Source organism: Oryctolagus cuniculus, chromosome 13 (genome assembly GCF_051225735.1).
Source record: "Oryctolagus cuniculus isolate XC-2025 breed Fujian yellow rabbit chromosome 13, ASM5122573v1, whole genome shotgun sequence".
Taxonomy (NCBI): Eukaryota; Metazoa; Chordata; class Mammalia; order Lagomorpha; family Leporidae; genus Oryctolagus; species Oryctolagus cuniculus.
Window position 1 is genome coordinate 29,653,302 of NC_142879.1, and position 12,833 is coordinate 29,666,134.

Sequence of the window (12,833 nt, forward strand, 5' to 3'; positions counted from 1 at the left end):
ATTGTGGCAAAGCAGATTAAGCTGCCACTCGGGATGCCTCCAATCCCATATCAGAGTGCCTGTTCACCTCTAAGGACCTCTGCTCCCAATCCAGTTCCTGCTAATGTGTCTTGTGATGCAGAAGATGATGGCTAAAGTTCCTGGGGCCCTGCTACCCACATGGTAGAACTGGGTGAAGTTACAGTCTCCTGGATTTGTCTTGGAACAGTCTCCTGGATTTGTCCTGGCTGTTGCAGGCACTGAGGAGTAACCCAACAAATGAAAGCACTTTCTCTCTCTCTGCCCCTCACCCCATATGTCTGTGTGTATGCATGTGCACCTGTAAGTGTTTCTCTGCCCTTTATGTAGGTGAAAATAAACATTAACAAAAATTGATGGCAAGCCCTTTGTTAGGGTTGAATATGGATTCACTCATTCAATCCTCACATCTCTATCATATGGGAACTATCAGCCCGTTGTACAGATAAAGCACAGAGGGGTTAGCTATTTTTCTTTTATTTTTTAAGATTTATTTATTTATTTGAAAGGCAGAGTTACAGAGAGAGGGAGAGGGAAGGAGGCTGGGAGAGAGAGAGAGAGAGAGAGGTCTTCCATCTGCTGGTTCACTCCCCAGATGGCCACAATGGCTGGAGCTACTCCAATCCAAAGCCAGGAGCCAGGCACTTCTTCTAGGTCTCCCACGTGGGTGCATGGGCTCAAGGACTTGGACCATTTCCACTGCTTTCCCAGGCCATAGTAGAAATGCAGATTGGAAGTGGAGCAGCCAGGACTCGAACCAGCACCCCCATGGGATGCCGATGCTTCAGGTGGCGTTTTACCTGCTACATCACAGCGCCAGCCCTTAGGTTACTTTTCAATATTGAAGCAGTGAAACTCCAAAGGTGAAATTTTACTGCTTCTACAGTAAAAATTGTAAAGATAGAGGCTTTTATAAGAATTTCTAAGAATCATGTGAAATGAATATTAGGGCTAATACATCTGAGGATCGTCAAAGAGGCTGTAACCATCAAGGCCTCTGGAGCTTACCAGCATCATTCAAATGTGCTGAGGAGGCCCAGTCCCTGAACGGGATGGCATTCCTCTCTGAACATCATGAAATTGCGGTGTAGACAAGGATGTGTTTCAGAAAATGTGCTTGAAATCTGAACATCTAAATAGCACCGGGAGTCCATGGAATATCTGGAGAATTAGTCATTGCCCTTGTGGGTTTTCTTTTTTTTGGACAGGCAGAGTGGACAGGCAGAGTGGAAAGTGAGAGAGAGAGGGACAGAGAGAAAGGTCTTCCTTTTTGCCGTTGGTTCACCCTCCAATGGCCGCCGTGGCTGGCGCACCGCGCTGATCCGATGACAGGAGCCAGGTGCTTATCCTGGTCTCCCATGGGGTGCAGGGCCCAAGCACTTGGGCCATCCTCCACTGCACTCCCTGGCCACAGCAGAGAGCTGGCCTGGAAAAGGGGCAACTGGGACAGAATCCGGCGCCCCGACTGGGACTAGAACCTGGTGTGCTGGTGCTGCTAGGTGGAGGATTAGCCTAGTGAGCCGCAGCACCGGCCTGCCCTTGTGTTCTATCAGTGGACAAAGAGGGAGAGCAGGTCTTAAAGATTTATGTAAATTCAAAGATGAAGCAAATAATGCCTTCTATTAAATAATTTTTCTATAATTTGGGGAAAGAGTGTGGGGAGCAACTCGGACTAGACTAAGTTACTGGAATTAAGACTTATTCTATGCATCTGCTCTCCCACAATATGGTGCTGGGAGAGGAGGAAACAGCTTCTACACAGCTGCCTCCAGTTCAACCAATAAACTGTAGGACCTGCTCCTGATTGGAGGAGAGCAGCGTACTCGGCGCGTGGGTAGCAGAGTTGGGATTGGTGGAAGAGGACTATAAAGGAGGAGAGAGACAACATGCACCAGGAACATCTAAGGGGAACATCTATCTGAAGGAACACCTGTGCAGCCCCCGAGAGAGCCGGCTGGCGGTGTGCCGCTCCCCTGCGGAAGTGGGGAATGTGGCAGGGGGAACCGCCCTTCCACGGAGGTGGAAGGGACGCCAGCCAACCCGGGAAGAACCAGGAGCAAACCCGGGGAGGGCCGAGCAGACGAAAGAACAGCGCAGGGTCCTGTGTCGTTCCTCCACGAAGAGGGGGAGCGACATAATGGTGCCGTGACTCGGATATGAAGCCTAGGCAGGGTTTAGTGTCGTTCCTCCACGAAGAGGGGGAGCGACAAAGAGCAACACATTTTAATGAGTATTTCAAGTCAATAAGCTCGCTTACCTTATGGAACATTCCTGTCTCCCAATGGTCAGGAACCACTGCGTGGTGTTTTCATAAGACACATTTTCCATGAACTTCTGAAGACCTCTACATTTATGAGAATGGGGTAAAAAGGAAAAATAAGATATCTGGCCTCCAATATGATCCATTGTTCCTTATACATTCTCCTATACATACTTTTTTTTTTTTTTTTTGACAGAGTGGACAGTGAGAGAGAGAGAGAGACAGAGAGAAAGGTCTTCCTTTTTGCTGTTGGTTCACCCTCCAGTGGCCGCTGCGGCCAGCGCACTGCGGCCGGCACACTGTGCTGATCCAAAGGCAGGAGCCAGATGCTTATCCTGGTCTCCCATGGGGTGCAGGGCCCAAGCACCTGGGCCATCCTCCACTGCACTCCCTGGCCACAGCAGAGAGCTGGCCTGGAAGAGGGGCAACCGGGACAGAATCCGGCACCCTGACCGGGACTAGAACCCAGTGTGCCGGCGCCGCAAGGCAGAGGATTAGCCTATTGAGCCGCGGTGCCGGCCTATACATACTCTTTTTAAATACGGTTATTATATTTATTCAAAAGACAGAGTTACAAAGAGAAAGGAGGAGGAGAGACAAGTCTTTCACTTGGTAGTTAATTCCCCAATTGGCCCCAATGGCCGGAGCTGGGCCAATCTGAAACCAGGAGCCAGGAGCTTCTTCTAGGTTTCCTACATGGGTTCAGGGGCCCAAGCACTTGGGCCATCTTCCACTGCTTTCCCAGACATATTAGCAGAGATCTGGATTGGAAGTTTAGCAACATGAACACAAGCTTTCGTCCAAATGGGACACCAGCACTGCATGTAACAGCTTAACCTGCTGCACCACAAAGCTAGTTCGCCCATAGATACTCCTCATCCTGTATCTTGGGAGTTGGAAGTCAGCTCTCATTTTTCTCACCCCTCAGATTTTTGGAACCCCACACACAAGAAAATAAAGTGTGAGTTGGAAGGAGGCTGCTCTTCCCTCTAAACCAAAACTTAGAAGAGTCTAGAGCAAGTTCAAGGGCATAAGTCTTCAGATTTATTCATGGCATTATTAAATACCTGGATGTTTCTTAGCAAGGCTACTTTCTTAAGGTATTTTAAAAAGTTTAGTAACAAAAGCCCTAAGGCCAGCCTGTATAAACATTCTTTGGCAGAAAACTGTTAGAATATCACCAGCAGCTCCTTTCCAATTCCCTAGCTACTACAGGCCACAAACAACATACTACATTGTGGTTTCAAACTCCATATAAACCTAGAAGAGATCCAGCATTAGCTCAATGTTTCCAAGAGGATTCCCCCCAGGATCTATACTTTTGTACAAGTTACTTAACATGTCTAAGTCTCTGCTTTCCCAAGAGGTTTATCAGTCAACTTCTCAGGAAAACAGAGACCACTCCATATATTTCCGAGATTTTGGAGCAGGAATTAGTTTTACAAGTATTCAAGATGATGTGGAAGAGGAATGGGCAGAGGGAACCACTGTGCCACATAAGGAAGATGCCCCACAACTGCTGCTACCTGCTGCCATCACGATAGTGGAACAGAAGCTCAGAAGCCCACACTCCCATGGAGGAGCCCACAGACATTCTCAGTGATGCTGCAAAAGGCACCACCACTCCCACTGTTGGAGCTGCTCTGTCACCGAATAACAAGAGCCCAGGCATTTGCAACCCCAGGGAGGAGCTGGCTGTTACTGCTGCAATGCCTCAGGTGTCTCCAAAAGCAGGGAATTAGAAGTGGCCTCCTCCTCCTTTCTCTCAATCTCCTGCAAACATGTCAACAGAACCACATGTAAACAGGATTCCAGTTTTTCTTCTACCAATTACTGACCAGAGGAAGAAAGCCAGGAGCTGCTTCTCAAAGGGCCAACAGTTGTTAGTAGAAAAGGGTATGACCTTGCTCCAAATTCCCCACAAGCCTCCAGCTGTGGCCTGAGGGATGGCTACAATAAGCAGGCATAGTAGTCCTGTAAGTGTGAGCCACTGGCGCATGCAGCTTACTTGACTTTTCAGGATCTGATGAGATCTAATCCCATATGCCTGCTTCTACCAAATTAAAATAATGCTGCTCATGACCAGTTAGGGTGTGGTAGACCAGCACTTGGTTTATAATGGGCAGCTCAGGTGTCCACTGACCAAGCAACAGTTTGTTTTTTTTTTTTTTTTAATCAGGACCACAAAGCAAATCAAAAACTATTTCTTAAGAGGTGGTTGTTGAGAGAAGAGGGGATGGCCTTCCTGGAGATCCCTCAAGCTCTGTTCTGGAATCTTCCTGCTGAAGCATGTCACAAGATCCACAGAGCATCCCAACCTATGATAGATACATAGGCCACCAAGAGGCAGAGCACTGAGCTTCACTCCATTTTGGTAGCCCTGCAAATTATTCCATATATAAGGGAAAGCAACACACTGACATGTGGTATTATTTGCTTCAAAACTCCACAGAGGAGCCCAGCACTATACTGCTGTCATAGCAGGGGTAACGTAGGGTGAAGCAACTTATCTTCTATTCTAGAAGTGATGCCAAGAAGACTAGACTCCTCCAACCCCACCAGGGTACTGTACACCTGAATTTTTATGAGGTTTACATCCTACCGTCTCACACAAATTTGATTTCCTAAGAGAGAATTGCAAACTTTAATGTTCATCAAGCTACGCTAAGGACATATTAAACACAGATTGATCTCCACCTCAAGTTTCTGATTCAGTAGGCTCTGGATGGGGCTAAGACTGGAGAATTTTTGACATCTTCCCAGATGTCAATGCTGTTCATTCAGGGGCCACACTTTGTCAACCACTGTTCTAGGTCATCTAGAAGTTGCTTATACCAGGATAAATCAGCTACCTGTGACCTATTAGTGATCCTCATTATGTTCCATAGAGTGTTGAGATAATCATGGTCCTTGCAAACTAGATTGTAATCAAGAGAACATGTGAATTAGTAATGCTCCAAATGAAGGTATACTTGTGTGCTGGCCAGATACAAGCACATTTTCTATATCAGGTGGTATGGAAAAGGAAAAAAGAGTGAAGGAAACAGGTTATAAAGGTGATTTATGGGCTGAAAAAGCAGGAGTTTCTTAGAGATCATCATGCTACTATTGCCTCTATCCAGAAACTGGCATAATTCAGAGGTACTGAGGTTCTGATGCTGACAGATCAATAACTACATACCACATCCTAAAGGCTCTATTGATTTGCTCCAGTAAAGAAATTACATCTTGTATAGCATTTGTAATGGGAATTATTGCCTTATTACATTTCTAAAACCAACATTTTCTAAGATTCATCTGTCTTCTTCTCAAAAGACAGTATTAATTAGGTTGTGACAGAATTGATACTTCTGCATTTTTCAAATTTTGGTAGTGAATTAATCCCTAATAACTACCTATAGATGAGATACTGCTTTTAGTTTCTATTTCAATAGAGATAGAATGTTGCAAGGGCTTTTACTTGGTCTTATCTATAGTAATGATCCTCAATCAACCAAATCCGCAGTGACAATTCTACCTATTGTCAAGAATGTCATTTCCACTATGCACCAGAAAACTGCAACAATGACATGATTCCATGTTCATTAGACCCACTCAAAGATGTCATCAGACCAAAACTCCATAAATATTTACTGGGTCCACAATGGCACTTGAAATGAACAGGTATTTAGCAATTCAGAGCCATGGATTTATAATCATAAAAGTCTAGGTTTGTCCCTTTACCCAGTATATACAGACGTCCAGGAAGATGGGTTCAGATTCCTTTTGGGAAGATATATAGTAGGTTCTTATTAGGATGTCCAGGGACCTCCTTCAGGAACACTCAACTTCCCCTTCATTCAGTTGGGCCTAGGTCTTTGAAGCATCTACCACATGTCTGGAGATTGGGTAAGAAAATATGACTCCCTTCCATGCAGTCTCCAATCTCCCCCACCCCCAGCCCTAGAGTTTTAAATCAATTATATGTTAGGCCACCAATATATTTTAAAAATTAGCTGTTGCCAAAAATCTCTGCAAGCTGAAACTCATGTCACTGTAGCCCCCCAATGCACAAACAGTAGGGTTCTTCAAAAGGCTCATGCAAAATGGAACTAAGAGATGTTTATTTGGGGATGAGAAGTTTTTGAAATTATAGTTTTTATATAATATACATTTTTATGAATTTTTATTTATTTCTGGCACCAAAGTGAACTCATCTCTTAATTCCATGAACGTTTTAATGTCTTTATCTAGCAAATACACATTGCTATTTGGCTCCTGCCTCAGCCATTTGAGATCCCATCATCCGTACTAAACAAGAGTCCATTATATACAGCCCCCTGGGCTACCCACTTAAAAACCATACCCATACATATTCTCTAACTGTTTTCAAATATAATCTGACAAAATATAATCATTATTTTCATATTAATTCATTGGAGCATGCTGGGATCTATTTCTGGTTATGAATCTAGAGGCAAAGATGGGTGGGTCAGGAAAAGGAAGAGCATTCTTTGCAAAAAGTCAACAGAATTCTGTAAGGGAACTGCACACTTTTCCAGAAGGGAAGAATAGAGTCATCAGGCCTGGAGGAAGAGCTTTTGAAAGTGAAGGGCACTTGATGTTTTTACAGATTCAAGTTCCTGAGACTCATTGGAATACATTCAATTGTCCTCATTCCCATTCCAGATTTGAAGGCTCCATCCTTTACCCATTAATTCCCCAACGTCTATACAAGATACCTGGTAAAGGAGTAAGCTTTAGTTATAACGCAATTCTACCACCCACAGAGAAAACATTGGTGTCTGATTCTATGCTGCATCAGTCCCGAGTGTATAGGTTATGGGAGATAAAAGATTCTTGCCTGGCTATCAGTTTGGACTTCAGGGTCTCTGACTAAACATAGAACCAAGACTATAAAATCCTGAACTTTTTATTTTCTGTCTAAAACTGAAGTGAAGTTAGAAGCATCCAACAAACCTCAGGATCCTTGCAATCATCACTTTTAAACTAGTTAAAGCTGACAGTTATTCTCCTGAAGTCTTGCCATTAAGATACAATTTATCCCAGGCCACTATGAGCCTTAGCTTCTGAGTACTTTATTTTCCTTTGTCATTGAGGCTGCTTGATGTTCAAGCACAAACTGGTCAATAGCAAATCCCAGATTCCCAACAGTTGAGGTTTGTTTTCTAGGATAACTGTTGGCACCAGGGTTATATATAGACTCGAAAGAAAGATGGAATTCACTATAGAATTGTCAGGCAGCAAAGACTGAGTGAAATATGTTGTTTATAAAGGTGCTTTAGGGACAGAATGAGCAAAAGGGAAAAGGAGTAACTTAAAGATCAGGATGCTATAATTGCTTCTGAACCAGATTCCAGAGGTGCTGATGTACCTTGGCTGCAGTTCATGCTGCCTAACGGCAGCCAAGTCAAAATCCAGGAGCCAGCCCCTCTGCACACAGCCACCCTCAGGGCCCCTGAAGCCCTGCCTGAGCAGCAGAGTGAGCAGAAAAACCTCAAAGGCAAGGCAATCCCTTTTGCCCTTCCTCCCGTGGTCAACCAATGACTCCCATAGCAGGATCCAACTCGAAGCCAACATGCACAGGAACCTTGGAAATATGTGGTGTGCAGCCTTCACTTCTTCGCTCTTACCCATGGACAATACGGCTGGAAATGGAAGTGTTCCATAAGGGAGGAATGACCCACTGAGCGGGAACTCTATTCTAAAGTATGTTAGCTTCCTTTGCTGAGCCATCCATGGTGGACATGCTGCAATGTTCATCTTAGACTGACAGCCCTCTCTGTCTAGGGCAAAGTAGGACAGAAAAAGAGAAGTGCAAAATTGGCTAAGTTGTATGGAAGCATAAGATTCTTCTCAGGAATTTTCTGGGTAATGAAATCTCAATTTAAATTATACCTATAAATAGCCATGACACTCTTTATCAAGACATTGCTGTAATGCACTAGATATGCATCTTAGATGATGAATATTGCTTGGGTATCCACTGAAGCATATTCTCCCATTGAGTGCTATTTCGTGACAGAGAAATGAAGCAAAATGAGTGTTATAGATTCGTTTCTATAAAGCATAATCTTCTGCTTCAAATTCTGGCCATTAAATATTTCAGTCAGGTTTCCCATCTCTTAATTGATTCAGCCACTTATAATGTATGAGAAATTTCATGTCATATTTTATGCCCAAAGATGAATAATGACTTCATCAATCACACTATATAAATTTTCATTTCTTTGGGACATAAAATATGATTTGTATGCTGTGATTCACAGAGCGAATGATTTTACAGTTTGACTGGAAATCATTGGTCTCTGACTCAGAGTTGCCAGAATTTGCGATTAGTTGGACTCCAGAGACATAAAAATGTGTCTGGTGTACTATATTAAAAGCATGTTCTGTTCTAATCAGATGAGATCGAATGGGCACAAAATCTTCACTCAGATATATGAAGTTGAATTTTCAAAAAAATACATGTAGAATTTGAAAAACAAGTTTTAATATAAAAATATATTATCAAAAATTTTTAAAACCCTGTTTACAAAGATTCTTTGTCCTTCTCTCACATTCTGTGTCAAATTTTTTATAAAATCTCTTATTTGTATTACAAATGTGATAAGTGACCACTGTTATCTGATGTAGTTCTAAATATTTGTACATCATTAAAAAAAAAAAAAAAAGCTGACAAAGATCCCTGAATTTTGTCCTATTAGAAATTTTTAAAGATTTACTTATTTATTTGAAAGGCAGAATAACAGAGAAGGAGATACAGAGAGAGAAAGAGAGAGACATCTTCCATCTGCTGGTTCACTCACCTAATGGCCTGAACAGTCGCAACTGGGCCAATCCAAAGCCAGGGGCCAGAAACCAGCGGCTTCATCTGAGTTTCCCACTTGGGTGCAGGGTCCTAAACACTTGGGCCATCTTCCACTGCTTTTCCAGACCATTAGCAGGGAGCTGGATTGGAAGTGGAGTAGCCAGGACTCAAACCATCCATATGGGATACTGGGGCTGCAGACAGCGGCTCAACTTACTACACACACAACACTGGCCCTCCTAGTAGAATTTAAATCTTAGCAAGAGAGAGAGAAAAAATCATGCATAATAATGAAATTCTGTGGTATATTGGAATGTTACAAGTAATGGGGGAAGCATAAAGCAAGGAAAGAGTAGGAGGATTGAATGTTAGATTATAAAATTTTAACTAGAGTGGATTAGAAAAGTTTCAAGAGTAATTTTAATATTTTAACCAAACAACAATAAAAAACAATTTGTCAAAATTTGGGGAGTGGTGAAGTAAAAGCAATGCTTAGAGTAATGTTGTTAATATTATATGCATATATTAGGAAAGAAGAAATATCTAAGATCAATCATCAATTTCTACCTTAGGAAACTAGAGAAAGAAGAACAATTTTTTTTTTTTTTGACAGGCAGAGTGGACAGTGAGAGAGAGAGACAGAGAGAAAGGTCTTCCTTTTGTCGTTGGTTCACCCTCCAATGGCTGCCGCGGCTGGCACGCTGCAGCCAGCGCACCACGCTGATCCGAAGGCAGGAGCCAGGTGCTTCTCCTAGTCTCCCATGGGGTGCAGGGCCCAAGCACTTGGGCCATCCTCCACTGCACTCCATGGCCACAGCAGAGAGCTGGCCTGGAAGAGGGGCAACCAGGACAGAATCCAGTGCCCTGACCGGGATTAGAACCCGGTGTGTCGGCGCTGCAAGGCGGAGGATTAGCCTAGTGAGCCGCGTAGCCAGCAGAAGAACAATTTAATCTTAAAGTGGCAGAAAAGAAATAAAAACCAGAGTAGGAACTAATGAAGTTTCAAACAGAAAAACAACAAAGGAAAATCAATGACACACAGAAAAACTGGTTCTTTGTGGGTTTTTTGTGTCTCGTCTGCTCCACTTCTGATCCATACTTTTAAAAAAAATTTATGTATTTGTTTATTTGAAAGGCAGAGTTACAGTGAGAGGGGCAGAGAGATTGACTTTTCTACCCACTGGTTTACTCCCTAAAGGGCCACAATGTCTAGGGCTAGGCCAAACTGAAGCCAGGAGCCAAAGAGCTTCATCTGGGTCTCCCCAGTGGGGGCAGGCGCCCAAGCACTTTGGCCATCTTCTTCTGCTGGCTTCCCAGGTACATTAGCAGGAGGAGCTGGATAGGAAGTGGAGCAGCCAGGACATGGATTGGTGCTCTTACAAGATGCTAGTGGCACAGGCAGTAGCTTAACTTGATGTGATACGACAACTCCAAAAAACTGGTTCTTTGAAAAACAAAATCGTTAAAAATGATAAACCTGCAAGCATCCTTAAAAAAGGAAGACAAACATGCCAACATCAGAAGTGAAAGAGGGGTCATCGCTACTAATCCCACGTATTTTAAAAAGATAGTAAAGTAATAGTCTAGATAATGCCTTCACCACAAATTTGATAACTTAGATGAAATGGATCAGTTTCTTGAAAGAGAAATTTCCAAAACTCACACAAAGAACACGAGATCATAGCTATTGATTAAAAATGAATATCCTTCCCCACAAAAGGGCAAGCATCTAGTGTAGATGTTTTTTGCAGCTGTATTCTACCACACATTCAAGGAAGAAATGATGCACAATCTCTCCCATGAAACAGAAGCAGAGAGAGGACTTCCTGACTCATTCTCTTAGACCAGCATTATTGCCCTAATAACAAACCAAAAACACTTGCTGACTTACCACTCCTCCAAAGAGACTTTTAATTCGACAATAAACTTTGGTATCTGACGCTTTTTGTCCGTTTCAGAGGTGACCCTGGGCAAAAGACTGATTTTTGAGCTGAAAGTCAGAACAATGTGAAACATCTTCAGAAATGTGGGACAGAGCTGGTAAAATTAGTTTCTTGACCCTTTATTTGTTGAAAGCGTTTGAAAATCTCTGGTACATTTTTGAAAGATAGAAGTATCTAGCCTTCAGGTTAGCAAAATTCAAACCTAACATAAGCCTGAATAGATTTCCCTTGCTTTGACTATCAATCCTTTTAGAAGCCCCAACTCTCTCCTTGTCCTGGATATTCTGGGAACTTCCTGTGTGTGGTCTGCCCAGCACCCCCTCCCCCCCACTCCTTCCCTGGCTTCCTTTTGGTTCTCTTCACCCTGATTCTTCTTTTTCCCTGTTTCTGCCACCCACAGTCCTGGCACAGACAGCATCATCCAGATGTGTTGGTCTCCCCCATATCAAGCAGCCAGGTATCTGGATACCACATAATGGACTGAATTTTTCATTTTCTTTCCAGGAGTTTTCCTGTGATTCAGACAGAGTCTGTATTGTTTGGTTCAGCTCTGGGAGTCGTCAAATCATCTGTGAAAAAGAACAAACCAGATATGAGGGTGATGGAATCCAGCGGGTTTAAGGAGATCACCCTAAACTTGACCTTTGCAGTCAGTTTTACCAAGATAAGAAACATGTGCAAGATCTGTGTCTGTGCACTAAAAGGCCTTTTGTTTAGAAACACAAGCTGTGTGAGGGGGTGAGTTCTGGGAGCAGTTGGGAAATTGCCTCTCCTGTGCAATACGCTAAGAACGCTAGGAACGCCTATCGCAGACAGGGGTAGGAGGATAAGCTTCCTCTTTAAAAATCATTACCCATATCCCTGGAAAAAGCAGACACTGGGACTGACTGAGGACAAGGAAATTGAATTCCATCCTTTTCAGTGACCAGGGAAAATAGCGTTTCTAAATAGGTACAATGGATCATATTGTTTCCGTTTGACTTTTCCGACCTTATTGGGGAATTGGAAGTTATCCTTTAGAAAACCTGCAAGGAACTTAAAAATAAAATATCCCCCACAAAGTCAAAACAAATAATCCTAAGAATTTAATGTAGGCTTCATGACACAGGACTCTTGAACCCCAGATTAATTTAATTCCTTGAAATCTATAAAATTTCTCAATAATAAAAGGATCCAACATTCTTATCCCTGTTCTCTCCACAAAAACCAGCTGACTCGCCAGCCTAAAGAAAAACAATACGTGAAACACGAAAACAATTTTTTATATGAAGCTTATAAGAATTTTTTGTTTCACTGGAGTTGACTGGAGATTAAAGGCATTATATGTATTTCAAATCTACAGAGAAATTTTAATTTTACATTTTAGGTGCTTGGCCTTTTTACACATAAAGTAAGTTCCTTCATTCAATAATCAAACGTGTGCCTCTTGCTATATCCATATGTACATGTTTGTAAAGCACAAAGGACTTGAATGAACAAATTTCACAATAAATTTGCTGTCTTGCAAGTGGCTTGAATGTTTCATGCTATATCTGCTCTATTCAATAATGAATTTGGAAGTATCATCTCAGATCTCTAAAGTTTTGTAGAATCTTTACAACTAAAGTAAAATACCAGCATCAGGATTTTTTTCCAATTAGAGCTATTAGGAAGGGGTGTCTATTTAACTTGATGGCAATTGCTTGTTTCTTTAAAAATAATGAAATAAAAAAATTTGCCTTTTGCAGGTAGATTTTGCTTTGAGGTGATTTTAAGCCTATCATAATAAAAAAAAAAAAAAAAACCAGCCACAAACCAAGTC

At 42.5% G+C, this 12,833-nt stretch overlaps 1 long non-coding RNA gene across 1 annotated transcript in view; it reads left to right on the forward strand.

Moving 5' to 3' along the window:
• Window positions 1-12,474, forward strand: part of LOC149122531 (uncharacterized) — a 164,425-nt gene extending 151,951 nt beyond the window's left edge. The window contains exons 3-4 of the long non-coding RNA XR_016219618.1: window positions 11,048-11,129; window positions 11,537-12,474. This is a non-coding gene — a long non-coding RNA (uncharacterized LOC149122531). The remainder of the gene's footprint in view (window positions 1-11,047; window positions 11,130-11,536) is intronic.
• Window positions 12,475-12,833: the final 359 nt, after the last annotated feature.